We start from the raw sequence: 12,029 nt of genomic DNA, 5'->3' as shown, positions 1-12,029 counted from the left end.
ATTTTTAGTGACTGATTTGTCTGGAGATGCAAAATTTAAATTTCGGTAAGCAGACACCATTAAATAAGAAAAGAGCAGTCCGAATCCATTAAAGTACATGTTTTCCATCAAGCATTAAACTTCTTGCCTCTTTTCTTCATTTCATATGCTTGCACTGGCAAAGAAATTATAAAATATTATTTGAATTGCTAATATGGGCCAACTAATTGTGCTAAAAAGAACAAATCCAGCCTGATGGCAATTATCCATGTGAAAAATTAGTTTTCTTAGGAGGTGGCATTGTGCAATTTGGCTTCTAATTGGTGTATGGCACCAATTAATGTCTAACAATATATTGAGCAAATGAAAGAAAATTTATTGAAGATAACTGAGTAAAATGCCATGCCTTAGTAATACAGAATAATTGCAGTGTTTATCTCTCACTCTTTTGTTAGTCGATACTATTTTTTTGTCTTCTAACTTAGGATTCACTCCCATTTTCTCTTATTCAGTAGCTTCTGATGGGCTTCAGCTAGAAATCTAGTCAATTAGTAATTAGTGTGCAGTCACCCACATTTTCTCTGTGGCATAATCTGAGTTAGGCACTAGATCAGGTTCAAAAATCAAAAATTTAATAATCATTCTTACTGAGTTGTTTCAAGGTTTATGACTTGATCTCTCTTTTTTTCATAAGCTTTCCTGAAAACTCTAAAAGAAATCCAGCATCAATATTTCCACAGGAACTTAGTTATTTCTGTTTTGTGATTTAATAATGATGGTGATGGTGATGATAAATATTATCACTTGTATCACTTGTCATCCCATTGATCTTCGATTTGCTCGAGTGGGTGCCAGTAACATCACCATTCGTCCCTGTCACATGCTAGTGCAGCCCAGTGGTATCTTCTCGCTCCAGGAACACAAAGAGCCTCAAACCATTTGTTCAGGGTTTTGAAGAAGTCTGACCATCTCGTAGGTGGTCAGCCACATTGTCTTTTGACGTCCCGTGGAATCCAGTCGGTAGCAGCTTTAGTCCAGCAGTCGTCTCTAAATAGTTTTACATGATGGGCCCATCTGATTTTCGATGACTTGGCAAACGAGACAGCATCTCTGATTCTTGATTGTCCACGGAGGTCAGAACTTAGGATTCCTTCTCTCAGTTGAGTGAAATGTGATACTTCAAGCATTGCTCTTTCGATTCCTCTTTGGGGTACCCTAAGAGCACTCTCGTCCTGTTTGCATAGGGCCCAGGTCGCTGAGGTGTATGTTAGTGCAGGAAGAACGGTGGAGTCAAAAAGATGTGCCCAGGCCACCCGTGGTGTATTCAATACGCCAAAAACTGTAACAACAAGTCTCACAATGGAGACGTTACTGGTGCCCGCTGGAGCAAATCGATGAGCAACGGGATGATACTGCTACAGTGCAGTGCTAATTATGTACCAAGACTCCCTTTTTAACAACACTATGAACATTACCTCATATAATTCTTTCAATTTTTCTATTTTTTTTTGGTTTGGCTGCTAAGAGTTCCCTCTTTGTCTTGCTTTTTTTCTGAGTTCTTCACTGCGACTAAGTGATTTTTTTTCACTACTTCTCCAGCTCCAGCTGATTTAACATTTGTGCTTGTATCCTTTTTTTGCCGTTTTTGCAATTCTTTCTCTCATAGGTTCTTGCCATCACCATCAACACTTTCCTCACGCTCTCCACGTTGGTATCTCCATTATCATCTGAATCTTCTGCTGCGTCACCCTTTTCACTTTCAGCAACTGGAACAGGACTGAGGTGCAGACCATCCTTACGCACATCATGACCACTTTTGCTTCTCCCCTTCAGACTCTGACTAACTTGCTTTACTTCCCCCTCTTCTTTCTCTGCTTCTTCTCCAAATGAAAACAAACTAAAATTTTTTGTGCCTTTGGGCTTCAATTTCTTTACTTCCTTCTCTGGCTTTTTTTTTTTAAGTCGTTTTTATTCCTCTTGGAATGATGTCATCAAAAGGGTGAAACAAAAGCTCACAACTTTTTATTTTGTGTGGGTTCCTGGGTCTCTCATCATCGTCAATGTCAACTTCTGTCAATCGTGGCACGTTATAGATTGTGTCCCCTGAAACCTCTCCAAAGATTGTATTCTTGTTATTAAGTTCATCTGCTCGGCCCAGTGTCAAGAGAAACTGGCTGTCGTTATCATGAGGACCAGCATTTGCCATGGCAACCAGTCCTCTCCGATGAAAACATAATCGAGAGTGAAATTCATCCTTGAACGGGGCTCCAGAGATAGACTCCCCACCCGCCTGTGCCCGCAGGCTCCCCACCTGGGACTATGAAACCAGGTACAACTCTGTGGAAAATGGAGTTGCCATAATAGGCTTCCAGACAGAGCTGAATGAAATTTCTGCTAGCTTGAGGAGCTTCTTTTGACCATAATTCTATGTCAATATCTCCAAACAAAAAAAGATAGAAATGCATCAAAACAAGCTGAAAAAAAAATGAAGCACCATCAGACATAGAGCCATGGCGGCAGTGCACGCAGTGGCTCACCCACCGTGGGGTGCTGTCAGCCAACCACCGGGTGACCTGGGACTCGGCGCAAGTGTTCGACCTGGCACAGACCCTCCGTGACAGGGTCCTGCTCTGCCAGCTGCTCAACAACCCCCGGGCGCACTCCCCAACCTCAAGGAGATCAACCTGAGGCTACAGATTCCCAGGTGCTGCCCAGAGATGCAGGCAGGTGCGTGTTTGTCAGTGTGCAGATCGTGACAACATGCCAGTCGACCAAAAGCTTACATTTGGTAGACTGGGAACACCTGTGAAGGCAATTAGAGGCTGCCCCAAGGCCTCTCCATCCCTCTCAGAGAGACCGGCAAGCTACTGAGAGTACAAGAGTATCCTACCCACATGGTAGAGCCTGGCAAGCTACCTGTGGCATACTCGATATGGCAAAAAACAGTAAAAATGACAGTCCTCATTCCCCTGATCCTGAAAGAGCCCTCAATATGCCACTGGGCTACACCAGCACTCGACAGGGATGAATGGAGATGTTACTGGCGCCCACTCGAGCAAATAGATGAACAACAGGATGACAGTGATACAGTGAGACAGTGAATTCTTTCAAATATATGAAAACCATTATAAGCATATGTCTATTTTATAGAAAATACAATTGTACCACAAAGCAGTTAAATAATGCTCCCAAAATCACAAAGAGAGAGAGAGAGCCACACTTTTAACACAAACTGTGGGCAGTGCCCATGGCATTGGCCTCCCCCTCATGAAGTCTCTTCTAACACTTATACCCTCTTTAGAGGTAAACTATAAAACAAAGTATTAATTTGAAATCCTTGACAACACAAATTAACATGAATGCTTGGAAATAAAATCAAGTTACCAAAACATGCTGCAAAATTACAAGTGAGTTGGCAACTAGAAATTACGTGGAATTCAAACCAGTTCAAACTAAAATATTAAAAACCATTGCAGTATGTTTTTATGAGTTTATATTTTATGAAATATTTGTGGATCAACTATTTAATTAGAATTTACTTAAAGGTAATACCTGTGTTAATTATGCTGACTTGCACGGTTTAAACTTTTTCTAGATTTATCTGTCTACGTTTGTTCACTTTCAGTGAAATTCTAGGCTTTTCTTTATTAACTTCAGGACTAGCAAAGTTTCTGCACATATGCAATGCTGACAAAGTGTTCTTTGGAAGGAAGGGGAGATGGGTGGGATAAATTAGAATGGTATGATGAAGGAGGGGGCTCTGATAAAATCACTGTCATCCCATTGCTCATCGATTTGTTCGAGCAGGCACCAGTAACGTCTCATTGTGAGACTTATTGTTACTGTTTTTGGCATATCCAATACACCACAGGTAGATTGCCAGGCTCTCCCGTGCAGGCGGGATACTCTCGGTAGCTTGCCGGGCTCTCCGAGAGGGGCGGAGGAATCGGCCATGCGAAAGGCAAACGCCCTACCACTGTGCTATCGCTCCAGCCCCTGATAAAATCAAAACACAGAAAACGTGAAGAGTTGAGTTGACACTGGGAAGACAGGTAGCTCAGAGTCTGTTGTGTTGAAAGTTGGAGAATTCTGAGTAGTTGTAAGCCACTCCATAGCCTGAGATAGTAGCATGAGCATGTATGAGAATCAAAAAGAAACCGATCGTGATGGATCAAAAAAGGGAAGACGTCAAACACAGCAATACTCAACGTGGTGCCCTCAGAACTGTTCCTGGTAGATCTCCAAGAACACTAGGCTAACATGACCAAGATAGCTCTGAATTTACTAGAGTTTGCTCCGAGTTCATGGCTCCCCAAGAGTGTTCATGGAGCATGATTGAGCATGGCTAAACTACGAGCGGGGGGGTGAGGTGGGGTGGGGAGGGGAGTGTTGCTATAGAGGCAGGCTGCAGGGGGGAGGGGAGGGAAACTGGAGATATTGGTGGCAGGAAACATACACTGGTGAAGGGGTAGGCGTTGGAACATTGTATAACTGAAACTCAATTATAAACAACTTAGTAACTGTGTATCTCATGGCAATTCAATGAAAAAGTTAAAAATATAATCCTCCATGACACCCCAAACCCTCCAAAAATAAAACCTACCAAGCTAGCCCCATTCATGGAAACACAGACCAGTATGGTGGCTGACTCTGACCCAAAGACAACCAATCTGGGCCCAGATTCAGAGAAAACAAGGACACCTCTGGGCAGGCTCCCAGCTCTGTTCCACTCAGGGTCAAGTACGTGTCATGTGCAATGATGCTTGAGTCGCCTGTTTCATTTGCGTGTATGTCTCTCAGTAGATTCCCTGCTCGTTTCATCCTGTTTTAGCTTCAACTTGTAGAGAATACTGTTAGTGCGCTGGGAAAACTCATAGGAATTCATGAGACTGACCAATTAAATTCAGTCATTTTCCATGTCAGTATTTGAAAACACATGATCATCAAAGTTGAATTATATAAATCATATTGAGAGCAAAATTAATAAGTACTCAAAATTTATTATTCCTAATTTTTTAATTTCTAGCTGTGTTTTTGAAGTTAGTTACTTCTAATGATACAGTTCTTACACAACCATATCCCATCCCTTCCTCTCTTAGAAGCTCTCTCACTGCCCCTTAGAATTGGTCTCTGTCAGGGACTGATGTCATGGAAACCAATAGATCACAAATGGGTACTTGTGTGTTTTTATTGCTTCTCTATTTCAGAGGACCAGTTGTTAAGCATTCGTAAGTAAAGAGCATCCAATTTTGAGTGGAAAGATTATAAAAATATATTTAGAAGGAATATAATTGTAAAATTGGGCTAAGAAGAATGTTTAAATTTAACTTACAAAATGTGGTCAGAACAATAGATACTTGACAGCTATATTTTAATTCAGTAGTTTTAAAACTAAGGAACTAAATACAGAATGCGAAAAATAGAGTGAAATTTCAAAGTCAATCAGATTTGGTGTCAACATGTACAAATGAAAACTAAACTCCAGGTGTTCACTATTAAGCAATCGTGACGATAAACCTAAGAAAAATAAAAACAAAACCAGATACCCCTATAATCCACAGTAGAAGACATAGTGTGCTGTATTTACTATTCCAAAGCCACTGCATTTTCCTAGTCTCCTCTGCTCGTTCTTTCGTCTGAACTGATGTTGGGATAGAACTTTTCAGAGGGAAAAATCAATATTGCTTTTGGACACAATTTATTTCAGTTCTATCTTCATACATCTTAACTTAGACATCTTGTGTCAAGTTAAGGAATAAACCAAAATTGTGTTGTCTGGGCTGTCTGATGTCTCGGAGAAAAAAAAGGTGATCCAAGTGCTTCTAAATAAAAACACTCATTTTGGGAACTCAAAGGAAATTATCCAAATTTAGAGACTTGCTTGGCATTCATTTTCTCTAATAGCAAGCTAACAAAAAATGTCACAGGGATTCCAAAACTTTGGTTTTGATGGAGAGTTTTAAGTTGAGTGAATCACTTCCATACTGAATAATCTGAGTCTTGAAAGAAAAACTAACAAGATCGTTTGACAGGGTGATGGGGAGCAGGGGTGGGGGTGATGGGGAGCAGGGGTGGGGGACACCATTTAGAGGGTCAGATCTTGCATCCAACCTTGCAAACAGCCAAACCCAGAAGTTCCATCCCCAGTACCTCATATGGTCCCCCAAGTACAGACCTCCCAAAAAAATCTTTTGACAGATACCTTCTGATTTTGTCAATTTGTCTCATGGCTTCTCCTTGAACCTCAAATTTTGCCATAGTTGACTATAATTGTAAAAGGGTTTTCTAGGACAGTAGTGTCCCATATGGGCACCTCAAATCAGTAACTTCATTGAAAATTTATTTTAAAATGCAAATTCTTGGGACTGGAGTGAGAGAACAGCGGGTAGGGTGTTTGCCTTGCACTCGGCCAACCCGGGTTCAATCCCCAGCATCCCATATGGTCCTCCAAGCACTGCCAGGAGTAATTTCTGAGTGCAAAGCCAGGAGTAACCCCTGAGCATCGCTGGGTGTGACCCAAAAAGCAAAAATAATAATAATAATAAAATAAAAAAATAAAATAAAATGCAAATTATTGGGGCTGGAGCGATAGCACAGCGGGTAGGGCGTTTGCCTTGCACGCAGCCAACCCGGGTTCAATTCCCAGCATCCCATATGGTCCCCTGAGCACCGCCGGGGTAATTCCTGAGTGCAGAGGCAGGAGTGACCCCTGTGAATCACCGGGTGTGACCCAAAAAGCAAAAAAATATATTTTTTAATGCAAATTCTTAACACTCACTACATGAACCGAGTCAGAAGTTCATGGCAGTGGAGTGAGGTCTGGGGTAAACTGCTGCATGCGGAAGCGCTGCTTACCACCTTTCTATCTGTTGGGGTCTCAAAAGCTAATGGGAGGGTCTGAAGGGATGGTACAGCAGATAGGGCTCATGTCTTGTATCCAGCTGACGCTGTTATGATCCCTTAGATGAAAGAGAGGTATAATTAACAAGTCAACCAAATCTTCTGATCCACAGAGTTACCAACGATCCCTCAGGATGTTTGTTTTCTAATAACAGTGTGTGTGTGTGTGTGTGTGTGTGTGTGTGTGTCTCATGTCATTTCATGTATATGCCTTTGGTTTTCTGTATAATCTTTTTGGGGGGAGAACCTTTGTTTATTGCTATTTTTCCCATATGACCTACACAATTTCAAATTAAACATTCTTCTCTTGATCCTGCTAATGTCTTACACCTGTACGGTTCCTAAGTCCAGAAAGTTCTACAACTTTCTAGAACTTCTAGAACTTTCAGGATAAAGTGTAAGCATCTTCCTCCCATTTACCCCACTTTCCCGGTCCATCGCTATCCCTCCTCAGAGGGGCAGCAAGCACCCTTCCTCCCCTGCACCCCGCTTTCTCAAGCATCATTATCCTTACCCTCTGAGTTCCAATGGCCCCAGCCTTCTTTCAGTTAAACAGACTTTATATTCCCTGCCCTAGGGCCTTTGAGGATGCTCTTCTTCCAAATATTTTGAGTTTGTTCTTATATACTCATTGTTCAGCTCTCAGTTCAAATATCTCTTCCTTGGGATCTCTCTTCTAAAATTTCCTTGCTTATCACCTACTCTCACCATGCCAGTTCCAAGGCCAGAGAATGTCCCCAAAGAATAATCTCAATGCTCTTTCTATAGCATACAATGTACTGGTATAGTAAAATAATTATTCTGTTAATATCTGCATATTTTAAGAGTCATGAAACAGGAGCACTATCTTAACCATTCTCTGGAGTATTCTCTGTATTTTTTCATGGTACCCAGCACATAAGAAGGACAAAATAAATATTAGTTAAATGAATAAATGCACACATAAAACAAATGAGAAACACTTGAGCTTTTTTAATAAGGTTAAAATAAATTCTTAACGGTCCTCAGTGCTAATAAACGACAATTTCTAACACTCAAGCTTGTAGTATTTCAGCATCCTTTTAAATTTCTTAACCATTACTGCCTTGGAATTTTGTATTTACATGGATATTTTAATTAATTTTATATTTGATTTGGTGGAAATGGCTCATTAGTGCTCAGGGCTACTCTCGGTTCTATTAATGTCAGGTAATGAATGCAAGATTAGCACTTTATCCCCAGTTCTATCTCTCTGGCCCTGTTGAGGTTCAGTGACATGAGAAAATACTTGAAAAAACTCAAAATAAAAATGAATAAAAATTAATGTCTCAAATGTGTAAAAACATTCTACCCCCCTTAGCACCTTACTTCATTATTGACAATCACAGATGTGGGGATTGAGGGGACCATAGAACAAAAGTACATTCAAACTAATATGAAAATAAATCAACAGGTAAGAGAATTAATAATAAAACAATGTGCTTACAATATACTAACCACGATTCTATACGCTTTATACATACTAGTAACTCACTTGGAAGTTCTGTTTTTTATCTGGATTGTGTACCTTAGCCACTCTGAGTACTATAGGGTGTGTAGTTTAAAGGGGACATTAAAGAAGAGAGTACACAGACATACACTCAGAAAATACTCTGGAACTCTGAGTATGCTTTGGGGGAAAGGAGAAAGTGAATGAGAAAGAGAAGACCAGCTGGAAAAACTGAGTTCTAAGACCAACTGAGTTCTAAGAAATTAAATACCAGTTGAAAAACAAAACTACAGAAGTCAAGAATAAAGGTTATTTTGTACTGTATAAAGACAATTAGTTTTTTTTTTTCCCTATGAACACCAGATTCTTTGTGGAAATAATTATGTCAGTTTGACATAGTAATAGAGATCACAATTAAATATCTGAAGCAAAGAGACTAACATTCATATTGTTTACCTTTCCTAGTGAGTTTATAAGTGACTAATATTTCCTTTTGGGCTATAATAATGATAATAATTTTTATAAATTAAGTCAGAAGTTGTCAGAACAGTTCAGTCAATTGCTCTATATGTCACATTGAGTTTGCCTGAAAAAAAAAATTATCTGCTATTGTAGTTGTTTGCCATGTTACGAAGTTGCCTAGGAAATCTGTTTTCTAGAAACACAATCTGAACGTAGGCAGATTGCAAGGGACTTGCGTTGATTCATCAAATCCATGCTCAGCTTAAAATGCAACTTAGATTATACTTTAAAAGGGAGGAGTGAGAGTAAAAAAATTAAATTTGTTTAAACAGTGCTGTGTTTAAGGAAGAGAAGAGATTTTGAGCTCATTTCTAGTTTCTTTCTACACATGCACTCATGCATTCAACAAATTTACTGAATGAGGACATAGCTCAGAGCAACAAAGTGAAACAGTGAATAAGTGGACTTGGAGAATATCTAATCTGTGTGTTTCACTGTCGCTGCTTTACCTATCCTGACTCAGTCTTTCTCTAACATAATTCAATGGTGTTTTTAAAAACACCCTCTGCTCGAACTCTTACTCATTCCAGACATGTTGAGTAGGATTGAGCCATTTTCAGGAATCAACCTTAGATCTAAGTCTAAGATCTAAGATACACATACACAACACATACACATACACAACACACACATAATACACACAGGAAATGGCAGTTGTTTCAGGAGGTGGCCCAAACCAGTCCATAAACAATGAGCCCCACACGTCTTCAGTGAGTGAGTGCTCACTACTACTAGGCACTAACCCACAAGGCGAAATGAATCAGCAAACTGAAATTTATTTCTTATCATAAATATTTCTTATCATAAACTACGGACTGGAGCGATAGCACAGCGGGTGGGGTGTTTGCCTTGCAATACCCGGGTGGCCAACCTGGGTTCAATTCCTCCATCTCTTTTGGAGAGCCCGGTAAGCTACCGAGAGTAGGAGGGTACTAGAACAATTTATCACAGTACCAGGATCACAGTATCAGGTACCGTGTAGAAAAGCCTCACAGTACCGGGATCAGCCATTGGGGAGGATGGAGGAACATGGCTGTCACACTATTCCCACAACTTTCAAGGTAAGAGTGGCTCCTTATTCTTCAATTGTTGGTTTAAAAAAATTATTTTAAGTGTTTTATGCCTGTCATCTATCTTCAGTGAATCTGGAAATTTGTCACATGTTGAGCCCACATGACCAGCTCCTAAGGGAGCCTGAGAGGTGGAATTTGTCATCTGCACATGTGTATCACAACCTGTTGCTGGTGGAATTTAGTGCGTCCTGTATAACACCACAAGGAGATCTTCCGCAAACTCTGACCTGGTTTCCTCAGAACTTTGCCCTAGGAGAACTTTCCAGTGTTGACTTTGCTTTAACAAACTATAGCCAAAAAGGTAACTGTATTCCAAGATCACAGACTCTGCACAGTGAGTCACTGACGCAGAGAGTGGTCTCAGGAAACCCTCAAACATTCTAGCACATGAAGCATCTTCCTGAGATCAAAGTTAACACAGAAGAAGCCATCAAGAGATGTAGAGCAGCAAATTCCTTGACAGCATTCTGTGGTCGTCAGATGGAGCTCTTACAAGCTCTAACTTAATTCCTGAATTTGTCAGTTGTCTGGATTGATAATTCCCTTTTGTCCTCAAGAATGTTGGAGTGTGGTGTTTTGGTTTTTTTTAATCTGTACTATCAGTAGAATGACTTGCAAGGCTTGCTAATAAGTTTAACAACTGAATGTGAGATTTGATGTATTGCTATTTTTTTTTTTCAGAGATACAAACTTAAGGAACATTGCTTTCTGAAACAGAAGCCTAGCAAAGAGCTCAGAAATCAAGTGTATCCCGGAGAAGATGGACAGAGAGGTCAGTAGCGGCCATAGCTCAGGAGTGGGCTAAGAAGAGTCTAGAAGATAGAGTAGAAGTAAGGAGACTCTAAAGTGAAGTCAGGTCGCAGGGTGCTTTGTCCCTAATACGTGCCGGGACTCTCAGAATAGGGAAGCTATTATGAGATAATAATAATAATAATAATAGCTAGTATTATCTATTATTAGCTAATACTCCAAACTAGAGTATTAGCTAAAAAAAGAAGCAGGTTTCTGTCTAACCAATCAGCTACTGCAACTTGAGAGCCAAAAAGTACCTACAACATACTCACATCAGGCAGGCATTTGTGAATAAATGAAAAATGTGGAATTAGATAGAAAATAGAAGGCCCCGGTTACTTTGAAATGAGAAAGCTGTAGATACTCTGTTCTCAAACTTCTCTGCTGATACAATAAGTCAGACAACGTCTGCACTACACAAGTGGTATTGATTACTACAGGATCTAAGTTATCTGGGAAATGGTACGATTTATGCAGAAAAAAGAAATAAATGTAAGGAAAAGATCTTAACATAAAATGGGCATAGAAATAAACCAGTCATTGTGTCTGCTTAGTTTGCTAAAATCAAATTGCAACCGCTTTAAAAAAATCAATAAAAGTAAACACGGAAATTCACTCTTTCTGTTGTTTATTTGTTGGTTTTTATGGGAAGGGAAGCTTTCTCAGAGTTAACAGATGGGCTTCTTCTAGTTTACTTAGTTCATTCTTTCTCTTAGAGTTCAAATAGAAACAGGACAAGAAGTACCTGTGTGATAGCTAAAAGATGTCTCAATCCCCTCCTAAGTTCAAAATTCTGATTTCTAATATTTGCATTTAAAGTGAGCTGGAGCGATAGCACAGCGGGTAGGGCATTTGCCTTGCATGCAGCTGACCCAGGTTCGATTCCTCCATCTCTCTTGGAGAGCCCGGCAAGCTACCGAGAATATCTCGCCCACATGTCAGAGCCTGGCAGGCTACCCATAGCGTATTCGATATGCCAAAAACAGTAACAAGTCTCACAATGGAGACGTTACTGGTGCCCACTCGATCAAATCAATGAACAATGGGATCACAGTGCCCAAAAAGCATTTAAAGTGGGGCCATACTGGAGCGATAGCACAGCGGATAGGGCGTTTGCCTTGCATACAGCCAACCCGGGTTCAATTCCCAGCATCCCATATGGTCCCCTGAGCACCGCCAGGAGTGTTTCCTGAGTGCAGAGCCAGGAATAACCCCTGTGCATTGCCGGGTGTGATCCAAAAAGAAAAAAAAAAGGAAAAAAAAGTGGGGCCATAGCCTCTAGCACAAAGCTGGGA

General features: G+C 40.4%; 1 pseudogene; it reads right to left on the bottom strand.

Moving 5' to 3' along the window:
- Window positions 1-1,455: 1,455 nt before the first annotated feature.
- The window catches only part of LOC101542872 (spliceosome-associated protein CWC27 homolog), a 120,617-nt pseudogene continuing 110,043 nt past the window's right edge, over window positions 1,456-12,029 (bottom strand).

Source organism: Sorex araneus, chromosome 4 (assembly GCF_027595985.1).
Source record: "Sorex araneus isolate mSorAra2 chromosome 4, mSorAra2.pri, whole genome shotgun sequence".
Classification (NCBI taxonomy): Eukaryota; Metazoa; Chordata; class Mammalia; order Eulipotyphla; family Soricidae; genus Sorex; species Sorex araneus.
The sequence above is the reverse complement of the archived record's forward strand: the minus strand, read 5'-3'. Positions and strand labels throughout refer to the sequence as shown.